Source organism: Podarcis erhardii, assembly GCF_964252035.2.
Source record: "Podarcis erhardii genome assembly, chromosome: 5".
NCBI lineage: Eukaryota > Metazoa > Chordata > Lepidosauria > Squamata > Lacertidae > Podarcis > Podarcis erhardii.
The window spans coordinates 43,571,536-43,584,261 of NC_138509.1; the positions used below are offsets into that span (position 1 = coordinate 43,571,536).

Here is a 12,726-nt window from a genome sequence, read left to right on the forward strand (position 1 = left end):
TGATAAACTAGGTGTTGTCCTGTAGATGCAGCAGCCTCCCTGTTCTTATCTTGCCTGTGGATTGTGACAACAGATAACCAACTCCTCATGTGCTTAGAGTTGCAGTGGAAAACCACTGGATGGTGGTGACTCAGAAACATGCATTTTCTGCTATTGCCCTATTTGTTGGAATGCTATTTCTTCTACCAGGGACACCAACGCCAGGGGACCAAGCATTTTTGGAGCCCTGCAATATGGGGGGCAGCCCCCAATGTTCCCTACTGTCAGGGAGTGGAGGAGGCCGAGCATGGGGCTGAGCACAGCTTCAGTGACCAGCTCTTCCTCTGGCTGCGATGCAAGGCTGCTGAGAATGAGAGAGGAAGAGCTGCCAGCCACTGCATTTGGCTCTGTCCCCGGCTCCTCCTGAAACGCCACGTGACATAACACACATGATGCAGCTTCCTCAGTCTTCAGGGCAACTTGGCACCTCTTTCCCCTACCATATGGAAAGCACCACCAGTTACCTACTTTATACATCTTTTCCCCCCTCCCACCCAAGCTCCCCAACATTCCTCCCCCAGGCTTTCCCTGACCAGTAAGCTGACCATGTCTTTTTATATATTGCAATACTTTGCTGCATTTTTGTGCTTTTGGTTTGTGTTTTAACTGTTCTACACCACTACAGGTTTAAATAAACAAATAAGACCTTCATTTTCATCCTGTGGCATGCAATAAAAGTTCGCCATAAATGTTCAAGACAAGGCAGCTGCTACCCTATGGACCCACTCTAGTCACTAGAGCATCCAATCCCTGGCATTGCAGCAAATCTACCTCCACTCCTACGCTTTAACACCTATACTGCTAACTCTGGCGAGTTTAGTGTTCAGATGAATTCATTCCTGTCTGCAGAAGACACCTAACAAGTAGGAAACTATACAACAGAATGATTGGCTGCCATCTCTCTGCCCCAACATTAAAACACATCACAGTGTCATCTTATGGAGATCACGAGAACAATTATACCAGAGGGTGCATTGGCCACTGGAGCTGGCATTATTCTGTGAACTGTGTCGTGTCAAGATCATTAAAGCTAATCCTAGCTTCTCTATGGAAAACAATGCAGTGAATCGGATGACCAGGCCTTAAATCTACCCCATAAATCTCCTACCCTGTTCTGCTGACCTGTTTAATGGCTGCCATTGCAAGGCAGAATTGATGGCAGCTTTTGCTCCAGTGCAAAGTTTGAACAGCTCTTGGCACCAGAGCAAAGGGGAAAGATTTCCCTTTGCCTTAAAGCTAAAAGCACAGTAATGGCACTATTATATGCAGCTACACAGCAAACAGATAAACAGATTTATATTTATCTGAGGATAATCTTAAAGAAGGGACGCGGGTGGCGCTGTGGTCTAAACCACTGAGCCTCTTGGGCTTGCTGATCGGAAGGTCGGCAGTTTGAATCCCCACAATGGGGTGAGCTCCTGTTGCTCGGTCCCAGCTCCTGCCAACCTAGCAGTTCAAAAGCACATCAAAGCGCAAGTAGATAAATAGGTACCGCTCCGGCGGGAAGGTAAATGGCATTTCCATGCACTGCTCTGGTTTCGCCAGAAGCGGCTTAGTCATGCTGTCTGCAGACAAACGTTGGCTCCCTCGGCCAATAAAGCGAGATGAGTGCTGCAACCCCAGAGTCGTTCGCAGCTGGACTTAACTGTCAGGGGTCCCTTTACCTTTACCTTTTAATTTTTAATAGTCCGGCCTGAAACACATATCTACATATCCAAACCACAACTAATAATTGAAGGCAAGCACTGATAATCACCTTCCACTGATCCTACTGTTTAATCATAGGAGACCACTAATTCACCCCCACCCAGCTTCCAGAGTAGGAACTACAGGGAGCTTGACCCCCTCTCTGCATGAAAGGACACTCTGCTCCAACTGCAAGTTACCTGGACCAGAAGAAAAGCCTATGCTGGCCTCTACCACTATAGGCCGTGGGCAGTAGGAGGCTATACATGTGCCTTTCAGGAAGAAGATCATGACAAGGGGAAAAACCAACCTGGCACTATCAATTGCTCCAGTGCTTGCTTTTCTCTTCCCTACTATTTCCCTTTTCCTTTTGCATTTTATTATAGAATCATAGAATTGTAGCGTTGAGAGGGAACCTGAGGGTCATTCTAGCCCAACCCTCTACAATGCAGGAATCTCAACGAAAGCATCCATGACAGATGGCCATCCAACCTCTGCTGAAGAACCTTCAAGGAAGGAGAGTCCACCAATTTCAGAAGGAATCCATTCAACTGTCAAACAGCTCTTACTATCAGAAAATTATTCCTGATGTTTAGTCGGAATCTCCTTTCTAGTAACCTGAACCGGAAATCCTTTTTGCATGCACTACCGGCAAGCCAAGTGTCTCCCATCTTATATTTGAGCAGCTGGTTATTCCTGCCTAAGTGTAAACCTTAATTTGTCCCTGTTAAAATTCATTGTTTTCCAATTTGTTAAGGTCATCTTGAATTCCTATTCTGTCTTCTGTGGCATTAGCTACCCTTCCCAGTTTTGTGTCATCTGCAAATTTGATGGGAATCCCATGTATGAAAACGTGGGAAGAGACTGTGCTGTATTTAAAAATAAGTGCACTTGTTAATTTTTAGGCATGTTATAAATGTTACAAATGTTAAGAAAATGTTATAAATGTTAAGAAAACCGAACAATGAGAACAAAAAATGATTTAATAGTTTAAATATACATGCACATACAAACCCCAATTAACCAGAAAATGTGAATTATGCAGAAATTTAACTGATCTTTCCAATGCACTCAAAATGCCATACTGAAACCTATGCATATACATAAGTCGTATTAACGGTATAATAAACCCACTGACTATTAAGTCCCATTGAACTCAGCCAGATATATGTCTTAAGAAAGCTTGCTTTAGCTCTTATTGCCCATGTCAGCAATGTCCTACTGGAAAATTAATGGAAACCTGGGGTGGTTTATTAAATTCTGAAACTTATTGACTTTAGAGGTTTTTCACTTTTAAAAAAATAAAACAATTCTTGACTACTTTTTACACTACACGTGTATAATTGGTGGAGAAACAATCCCCCACCTCAATGTCTCTGTTGCATCCAAAACAGGTAAAAACCCCATCCTTGAGAACTGAGAAACTGTAGCAACTACTCTACCCCAAACACAGGCATCTGGGGTTGCCAGAGGTCCGTTCTAGGTCATAACACGTCAGCCAGGCAGGTCCAGTTCCAGAATATTTTGAAGCAAAATTCTATTTTTAAAAATTATATAAAAAAAACCCCCAACAAATTAATTGCGGGGTGTTTTACATTTTATAGTCAAACAGGGTACACTGACTTAAATTATAATCAAAACCGCTAACTCTGCTGTTTTCCTTTTCCGATTCAGCCTCAAGATAATGTAAACAGTACTCTATGTCCTGAGTCTGGAAATGCATTTAAACTGTAATGACAAAAGGGCAACGCTGTAAAGAGAAGGGGAATCCAGATCCATTCTGGAAAGATCCCAATCTCCCTTCCCCAATTTCCAAAGGGTTCGCATGTGAGGTCCGTCCTCCTCTTCCTTGTGCTATCCCTGGTTCCCCGTCCATCACTGGAAGAACTGCATACTGAACTCAACAAGTTCCCGGTCACACCGGCTTCCTGCATCGGAGGGAACACGAGAACTCTCCCTAGCGGAGAGCCAGCGCCAGTTCTCGTCTCTTCTCCGCCGAGCTACACACGCGCGCGCACTCACACACACACGCGCGCACGCACCGAGCGCCAGCAAAACAGCACACGCTCCCCTTTCTCTCGTGCATTCCCAAAAGTAGGAGCGGAGGGAGCTCGCCCGAAGCCTCTGCCTGCAAGACGGGAGGACTACAGAGAATGCTTCAAAGTGAACACATCAAGAAGCCAGGTTTGACGCGGGGGCTGCTTGAAAGGATCCCCGCCACCCCCTTCCTCCCCATAACAACCACCACCTCCCACCCCCACCCCACCCCCCGCACCGGCTTCCTTTTTATCGTATGTGAGATCACATCGAAGGCACTGAATTGCAGTAAATGAGGACATTTTCCAGACTGCGTGGCTCCTGCTGCTGCTACCCTGACAATTGCTTCACGTAGCCACGGCTGAATTAATGTTTCACTGCGAAATCTAACGAGGAGGAAGAGGAGGCAGCGGCGGTGCTGCCGGTTGGCTGGCAGCGGTGACCAAGTCTCCGGGAAGCAATTCCACCCTCCTCCTCGTTCTTCTTCTTCTTTTAAAAAAAGAAAAGAAAAATCCCATTGGTGTTATCTTGCAGCAGATGCTCTTACAAGAGTGGATCGTTGCTCTGCAAGCTTGCAGAAGTGAGCCGGGAGAGATGCATCATCGCAAAGGAACTGCACAGACCTTTACTTATTTGTAAGGAAGCGTAGGAAAAGGTAAGCATCGCACGGAGAATCAGCCCAGATTTTGTGCGGACACTACTCGCCCCCTCCTAAAAAATTACCCCCCCCCCACTTTCCCCCAAACCCCAAAAAGCTGCTCAGAGATTCCAGAGGGATCAGAGTGCTCGGGAGCTTCGACATCTCCCCGGAACGAGGCTTCATTGCAAAGAGTGAGTTACCATGGCTGCCTAATTAAAACTTCACAAGCAGAAGTGTGAGCAAATATGCGAAGCGTGAATTTTGTTATTAAGGGGGGGGGCGAGTCGTGTTATGCAATAGTAGTACGCGGCTGCCTGGTAACGCGATTGCATCTTATAAGTTTCACGGCAGAAAGGGGGGGGGGAGCGAGCTGGGAGAATACCACTTCACATGTCCTAGAATTTGAGCGTTCTAGAAAAATGCCATAAACCTTGGCCGGGTCGTTTTCAGTTCACATCATACAAACTGCTGAAGTGCTCAGGTGACGGTGTTGCTGTTTAAGGGGGGGGGACTATCCGCGAACTCCTCCGGGCTGTTGTCTCTCAAGACTCCAGACCCAAACCACCAGCTACCCAGCCATTCTTTTCCCCAGCGAAGGGACTAATTAAATTTTGCCACTGATCTGCATGATAATGGAGAACACTACGAGCAGATCTCCTCCTCATCGGTAACTTGCGGTGCAGTAGATTAGTCACAGCTAGCCCCCCCCCCCAAATCCTTAATCATATATTAAAGGGGTGCAAGCGTGTTTGCTTGTTCCTAAATCATCGGATTCTGGTTTGACGCTGCCTTTCCCCACTTCTGACACGTTCAAATGGGGAGTCCCGTCCACCTGCACCAGGCGAGCAAGACAAAAAGGGCAATAGCGCTCCTCCGGCTCCAAAGTCACCGGGGCCATATCGCGGCGGGACTTTGCGTCCTGCAGCCTCATGCTGGCGGGGGGGGGGGGGAGCGGTGCGTCTTTAGCACTCGAAATAAAAATCCTCTCCTGTGACCTCCGTCTCTCTCCACTTCATAAAACGCTAGAGCGAGCTCCGGCAATCAGGGGGCAACATAGGCTGCAGCTAGCAAGCCAGGGTTTTTTTGGGGGGGGGGTGCTGGAGGGTTGAAAGATAAGCCTCTCCGACCATTCTTTACAATCTGGAAAGCCCTGGAGCAGACTGGTGTGTGTGTGTGATGGGGTCTGTCCCAAAGGAACAGCAACTCTCCCTCTTCGCCCTCTGTACTACAAAGCTACGCTAGGCAGTGAAGCGGTTTAAATTCGACCTTGTCTGTCTAAACAGCTTAAATCCTACACAGGCATATAGTGACGGAGTGTTTAACTCCTTCGGAACTAGAAAGTTTGGACAGATCCATTCTCCTTTCCTACCCTAGTTCCAGAAATCGCACCCCCCTCCCGCCACCAGTATGTTGCTATAGTGTAAAGCAAACTGACACAGAAAGCATCGGTGCACATATGTGATTCATTTTTTAAGTTTCTGTTCCCCACTATGGGGATGCCTTTCATATTTATATTCTGCTTCTCTGATTCTGTGCACATCAAGGTTAACACCAAGATGCTGGATGAAAAACTACTGGCTAGAAATTGTCAGATGTGACCATTGCAATGCATTTTAATCACACATGAAATCAAAGAAAAATCATGTGTATGTTAATGTTTATGCACTTTGCTATTAGAAAGAACATAAATGGGAAAGTAATGCTTGAAATCAAGATATACTTCATTTTAGCATTTATTTTATACTCCTGCGTATAAGCAGAAATAAATTCAAAGCTATAATACGTGATGAGAGTAATGGTCTGTTGTCCAAACAGATGACATAAGTACATCTAGTAGGTTGTTTATGTATATTGGGAGAATTGCTATTACACTCTGTGCATAGCTTTTTTTAAAATCAGCATGCTGTGGTGTTGACTTAACACATGAACTTGTGTTATAAATAAGTTTTTTATAGTGGAATGGGTATCATTAGAACCTTAATCAAAATGCTGTGAAGTTATCCCTTCGTTAAAAAAAATGTAAGAACAAAATGGGCAGCTGCTCCATTCAATAAATTAGTACAAGTTAATTATGAATATGCAGAAGTATAGCCATTTAAACAATAGAAATGATCAATAAAGAGTCCATTTGTTACTGATCAGGAGGGGGGCTTTTAAACTATTTGCCATTCAGTGCACAGGTTTGTTCATTAAGCTAACAAGCAACCACTCTTGCAGGACTGACATCCAAACTAGAAATCAGGAAAAAAACTAAACTGAATTCAGCCAATGATAAATGGGTGCAAACAACAAGCAAGTAGAGCACAAGAGCAACAAAGCAGTGATGGGTGCTTAGAACTGAAGAAATAAATTAGCAAGCTGAGAGAGCAAAAGGCAGAAATGATTGCCATGCATTCTTATTAACCCCAAATGTACTTGAACATGAAATATTCCTCACACAACACATAAAATTATAATTTTAAATTCTTCATAAATATTCATTCATTTATTAAAACAACAATTACAAATGCACTCACCAGTATATTCTGATTTTATTATAGTTTTAAGTCATTACTAGGTGTATTAGGTGTCCTGTAAACCACTTAGAGATGACTGTGATTAAGCGGTATACAATTATTGAAATAAAAATAAATATTCATTGGTATTTGCCAGTTTGGGGTTGGTGGCAGGAAGACCTGAAAGCAGACCATCAACATGGAAGCAAACTAAATGAAGGTTTTATGTTGCCTTAGATGTAGGCCTCAGTGTTGTCTTGCACAGGCAGAAGAAACTCAATCTTTCTTACAGAAAAATGCTCTTTACAGTTTTATAATGCAATTAGATTTTCAACATCATGCACGGCAGGGGCAATAAATAGTAACTGTAGAGCAGGAGTACCTAAATTGGAGTACAACAGGATTAGGACTCCCATCATCCCTGAATGTTGGGCCAGGCTGGCCAAGGGTGATGGGAGTAGGAGTCCAACAACATCTGGAAGGTCACATGTTCCCTGTCCTCTCTGTATATAAATATTTCCCAGTAAATAATATTTTCTTGAGAACAATAGTTTTATTTCTCAGACAAAGAAGTAGTGTGTATTACTTGAAAATGGGGGCTGCAGGGGTGGGAACAAAAGCTCCACCCCTTGTTATGGTCACTAGCTCTCATGAGTTATAGGATGACCTTCTGAAGGGGAAGTCTCTAACACTTGTGGAGACTCCCTGTGCATTTTAGAATCTGGAAAAAAATGAGGGAAGGGGGCTAATAAATCTCCTTCTCCCCTTGCACATCTCCATAGCATACTTTATGAACAACTGAAGAGGCCTGCCATATGTGTCCATCACTTCTTGTTCTAAACGTTATCAATGATTTTCACATTGCCCCATTGTTTTCATGCACATATTTTTCAAACATTCACCAGCTTCTTCCAAAAGGAATCAGACTGCGGTATCGAAGACTTTCCACCATGTTGGATGGAAATCTGTTTGGCAGACACTCTGAATGCACTCCTGCACCAAATACCTGAAAGATGTTCTGCATGTTATAAAGCCCTTTTCCTACATCATCCTTTGAGGGCTGCTCTGCCTGTAATGTGCAGTAATGCCGTGACTTAAATCCAGTTGCAGTCTTCTCATCAGTCACATTACTATTTGAATCTGGGGCATAAGAGCTTAGCAGTGGAGTGAACTGGCTGTACAATAATATTAGTATTTCACAGAGCTGTAGAGTTGGAAGGGACCCTGAGGATCATCTAGTCCAACCCCCTGCAATGCAGGAATATGCAGCTGTCCCCTATGGGAATCGTACCTGCAACTGTGGCATTATCAGCACAATGCTCTAACCAACTTGGTCCAAAAAGGGAAATAATATTATTTCTTCTGCCCTTCTCCCCTATCCACCATTGCCATTCAGGCTATGGAGTAACTCTATGACCCCACCATACAAACATGCACACAGACAGACAATATTATCTTGTTGCCTGGAAATAAAAAATCAACAAACATTGTATGTAAAAAAACCAAAAACCCTCTTCCAATTATCATAGAACATTTCTAATCATCTTTTAATTAAAAAAAGGGCTAGTTAACATCAATTGTTTCTTAAAGTCGACCAGACAGAATTTGCTTATATCACAGATAATGCTCTGCATCATCACATAATAAATTAATGCAGAAATCCCATTCTAGGTATTAAGAATAGGCAGAGGACTAACAAATCTATATTCAAACAACTAATTCCACATGCTTTATGGGACCTTGGACTTGTGTTTCTGAAATATCTGCCTCTCATACTACATGGCAAGTTGCTTTTGAGACTAGAGGTGAGGAAAGCTGCTGAAAATAACATAAATTCCAAGTAAGAATTTAGCTTGGAAGCATTTGGCCCTAGGATTCTGGCCCTCATCTGTAACCCTTGATGTGGACCAGCCAGAACAAATGCTCACTTGCTTAAGCTCTCCGAAAGTAAGGATTTTAAGGACTTTGGTGCAGTATTATCACCATGTAGGCCTTCCCCCCACCAAACTGGAGAAGTGACATGGAGCTGCAAATAAGACACAGTGTTACATGACAACATGCAAGGTTGTACAACTAGTCTGGTATTCACATTTACATATTTTGAAGCCCTAAGATTCATTATTAATGAATCATGATAAGATGTTCTTCTGTGGCACTGCGAAACCTATTTACTGCACCGTTTATCACTTTCAGAAAGAGTAAAAATAACAACTGAATGCATGTAGCACAAAGCTAATCGGCAAACATTTCACAGGCAGGTCTATTTTGTGTGCATACTTTTTTGCATAATATCCTCACTGGGTTTTAGACATCAAAGCCCCTTTACCTTCCCCGCCATTTCTTTTACTGGTCAGCCCACTCACATCAGTGCAGCTGGTAAAGTCCACCACATGAGACTACATTGCCAACTTGCAAAGAGATTTATGTCAAGATGCTATCAGTGTGAACACAACATGTTTAATGCTTGTAGATATCATCATTCATGAGCCACCTACGAGTGATTTAAAGCCCAAATACACTGCAATAACTAAACTGTTGACTAATGGTATGACATACATTCCCAGGACAAAATTATTCCAATGACAATTGTAGACTCATACAGGAGGTAGAGCCAATCAGATCTCTCTAACCAACCTTTTAGACTGCACACCTCCAAGTAGAAAAAGCAGCTGCTGTTAAAGCAACCCAAAGGAATGAAAGCTATTCCCAAGATAAACGAATATTTGAATTTCCCTCCAAATTATTGCATAGTTTAGCATTTCACAAGCCCTAGCATGTTTTATTTCCTTTTAATATCTGCATCCTTACTAAGTAATTGACAAAATGAATCTACAGTGTGTGTGCTGTGCATGTGCATGTTTGTGTGTGAATACTACACAACTATGAAAGAGACTGGGCCATATTTGACGTTTGCAATCCAAGGAAGAGATGAAGAAGAGAAAGTATTAAATAAAACCAGGAGCCTCTTTACCTTGCATCTCACCGACTCATTTGATCATTTTGCTTTATTAGTTGAAATTATAGTATTGTTTTGTAAATTTAACACCATTATTCAATTTCTCTTCTTATGCTTTTCTTAAACTGTGAAGGAATATATTATTAAGGGTGCAGTCCTAACTCCCGGGTGGCAGCAGAGGGTTAAGGGAATGGCACAGTCTGCATTACATCCACAGCCCTGCTGCTTGCACCAGTCGGAGTGGAAGGTGGCAAAAGGATAAATAGTCTTTCATTGCACCATCTCTCAAACTGGCACAGCATAAAAGCCCTGATCAGGCCAGCTGCAGTCACATGATGACAGCAGGGTCAGTGTAAGATCCAGTAGCCGCGATCCCTTTCCACCTACGCCCACCCCCAACATGCCCAGCTTTGGGGTTTCTGCTGGTGAATATACCACTCTTTCAGTGGGTGCATGGGGGGCTTCTCACAGGCAGGTCTTCCCCACCAATGATAGAGCTGCTCTGTCAGCAGAGGCTGCCTGAGTTGGGCAGGACTTGGCAAAAGGACATATCCACTCCATCAAAAGTCCAGCCAGCATTTCCAGGCTGTAAATCTGGATTGCTCTATTAATCTTTGGTTGCTTTTCGTTGCACTTTTATTAGTTTAATGAAGATGTGTTCTTTTGCAAAACACACACACACACACAAAACCCGCAATGTAAACATAGCTTATTAAGTATTAGGGAAAACTGGTTACATGGGAAAGGGCAATGAAAATATAGTTAAGAAATTAAGCAAGTTTTTATTAAGTATTAGGGAAAACAGGATATGGAGAGGGCAAAACTGGAGGAAAACTTGACCAAGAAATTTGTTTTATAAGAGCATGTGAAAGGTATTTTAGAAACCATTATTTCTGCTGTTCACCAGATATGGGTATGGGATACCACACGTTTTGTACTGTCGTGTAAAAATAGCTCCAACATTCCAGGGGTTTTAATCTTCCCTGACATGTTAATGTTTAAAGCTGTCTCTCCCTATCACAGCAAGATGAAAAGGACCTAGCCTTTTGCTACTTTTTTGGACTCAGGAATAAGTTCCAGACTTGCAGGCAGAAGGTCATCTATCCAGGCTCTGACCAGGACCAGGACCAGGACCAGAGGCATACCTAGGCTCCCTTGAGCACTTGGCAAGTAGCTGAATTGGTCCTTTCCCCTTGAAAAACAACAACACTTTACTGCAGTAGCCTCTTTAGAAATTACAAAAGTAGTTCACAATAGTATCTGTTGTCCTCTTTGATCCTATAGAAGTATTAAAACAATAACCACTAGACGCCTGATTACAGATGATTTTAAGCATCACAGGTTTGTTAAGAAAGCCCTCTTGATCATTGCAACATCATCCTAAAGTTTGTAAAGCAGGTGTCTACCTGTTAGCCAGAAACCTGCCATAACAGGGACTCCTGGAAACCCTATAGCAGCTCCCTAGTCTGGCCTGGTTTTCATGACATACTAAGCCAAACTATTGCTTTCTGGGGCTACAGGAACATGCGAGCTCCTGGGCAAGAGCTCACAGCTTCTTTACTCCTCCCTTGTCTTCCTTTGCACATGTGCTAAGCTAAGCCTGTCACCCAAATCTGGGCTTGTTAGGCTCTCTCCTCACTAACCACAAGCCCTGGGACCAAGGAGAAGCAAAGCAGCTGCAAGCTTCTCTCCAGGAGCCCAAACATTTATGCTGTCCTAGTAAGTCACAGTTTGGTTTACAGGGTTGTGAAAACCGGACCTATGTTTTGATGTCCAAGGTTAAACTATTAACAGGAAATGACTTTTAATATTTTTTTATCTAGCTGACTTTAATTTTTTAGGTATTGTGTGTGTTTTTCTAAACTGCCATAGCCCTTCAGGCCATGAGATTTGCAGCAGGTCCCATGATGCTTCATCTTGGATGTGTAGAATTTGTCTCAGATGCTTGAATTTGCAAAACAACTTTCCAAAACTAATCACTGGAATTGTGAGACTGAGAAAACATAACATTAATGTTTGCCCAACTGAATCAACCTAAAATTTCCTTCTAGCCCAGTGCTCTGTTTTCTGTAGTAGCTGGCCAGGTGACTTTCGAAATCACACAAGTAAGGTGTGAAGGCGAGAGCTCTGGAATAGCCAGAGGATCAGAAAATGGCCAGGAGGAAGAAACAGTAGTGTATTGGCTAGAGTGTTGAGTCTAGATTAAGGAGACTTAGGATCAAATCCCAGCTCAGCCAGTTCCTACCTCTTAGTATATACCTCCCTTGCAATGTTGTGATTAAATAGGAATCCCATGTAAGCTACCATGAGCTCCTTGGAGAAAGAGGAGGATACAAATGTGATAAATAATAGAATAGCGGTGTTAGGAGCAATTTCACATCCTGACCTCTGTAAATCCTTTCAGACCTTTTGGGTTTTCTAACACTCCCCCCCCCCCACCCTGCCCCATATTTCTGTGACTCCTGAGGGCTAGAAACCTACAGTTTTGCTCTTTTGATTTGAATCTGAAAATGCTGCTGGGTTTAATTATAGAGACCTTATTTTACACTCCGCAGTCAAATTGCTAACTAGAGATTTTGGGACACCTTGAAAATAATACACCTACTATTTTGGAATCATATATTTGAATACTCACTGATGTGTGAGTGCCACTTGTAACGAGCAAAAGATTAGAAAAGATCAAACAGGAAGAAAAGAACCATTACAACAACCTCTATTATCCAGCAACTCCTCTTAAGACGTAATTAGCATATGGACCGATAACAGATGTTAGAGAATCCATATATTGCTGTACCCATTAAACTTCCTCACAGGTGCCTGAAAGCCATTTATCCATAAGCTGCTCCTGTGAGGCACAGAGGACATTTAAATGA

At 43.0% G+C, this 12,726-nt stretch overlaps 2 protein-coding genes across 7 annotated transcripts in view; one reads left to right on the plus strand and one right to left on the minus strand.

The window, feature by feature from the left end:
* DOCK1 (dedicator of cytokinesis 1) overlaps positions 1–12,726 on the minus strand; it is a 376,896-nt gene that overhangs the window by 175,536 nt on the left and 188,634 nt on the right. The window lies entirely within an intron of this gene.
* INSYN2A (inhibitory synaptic factor 2A) overlaps positions 3,534–12,726 on the plus strand; it is a 58,289-nt gene continuing 49,096 nt past the window's right edge. For 2 of the 3 annotated variants that reach the window (XM_081863292.1, XM_081863294.1), the window contains exon 1: positions 3,534–4,417. The gene's annotated coding sequence lies outside the window, so the exon portion shown is untranslated. The remainder of the gene's footprint in view (positions 4,418–12,726) is intronic. The other variant, XM_081863293.1, reaches the window with a different exon arrangement.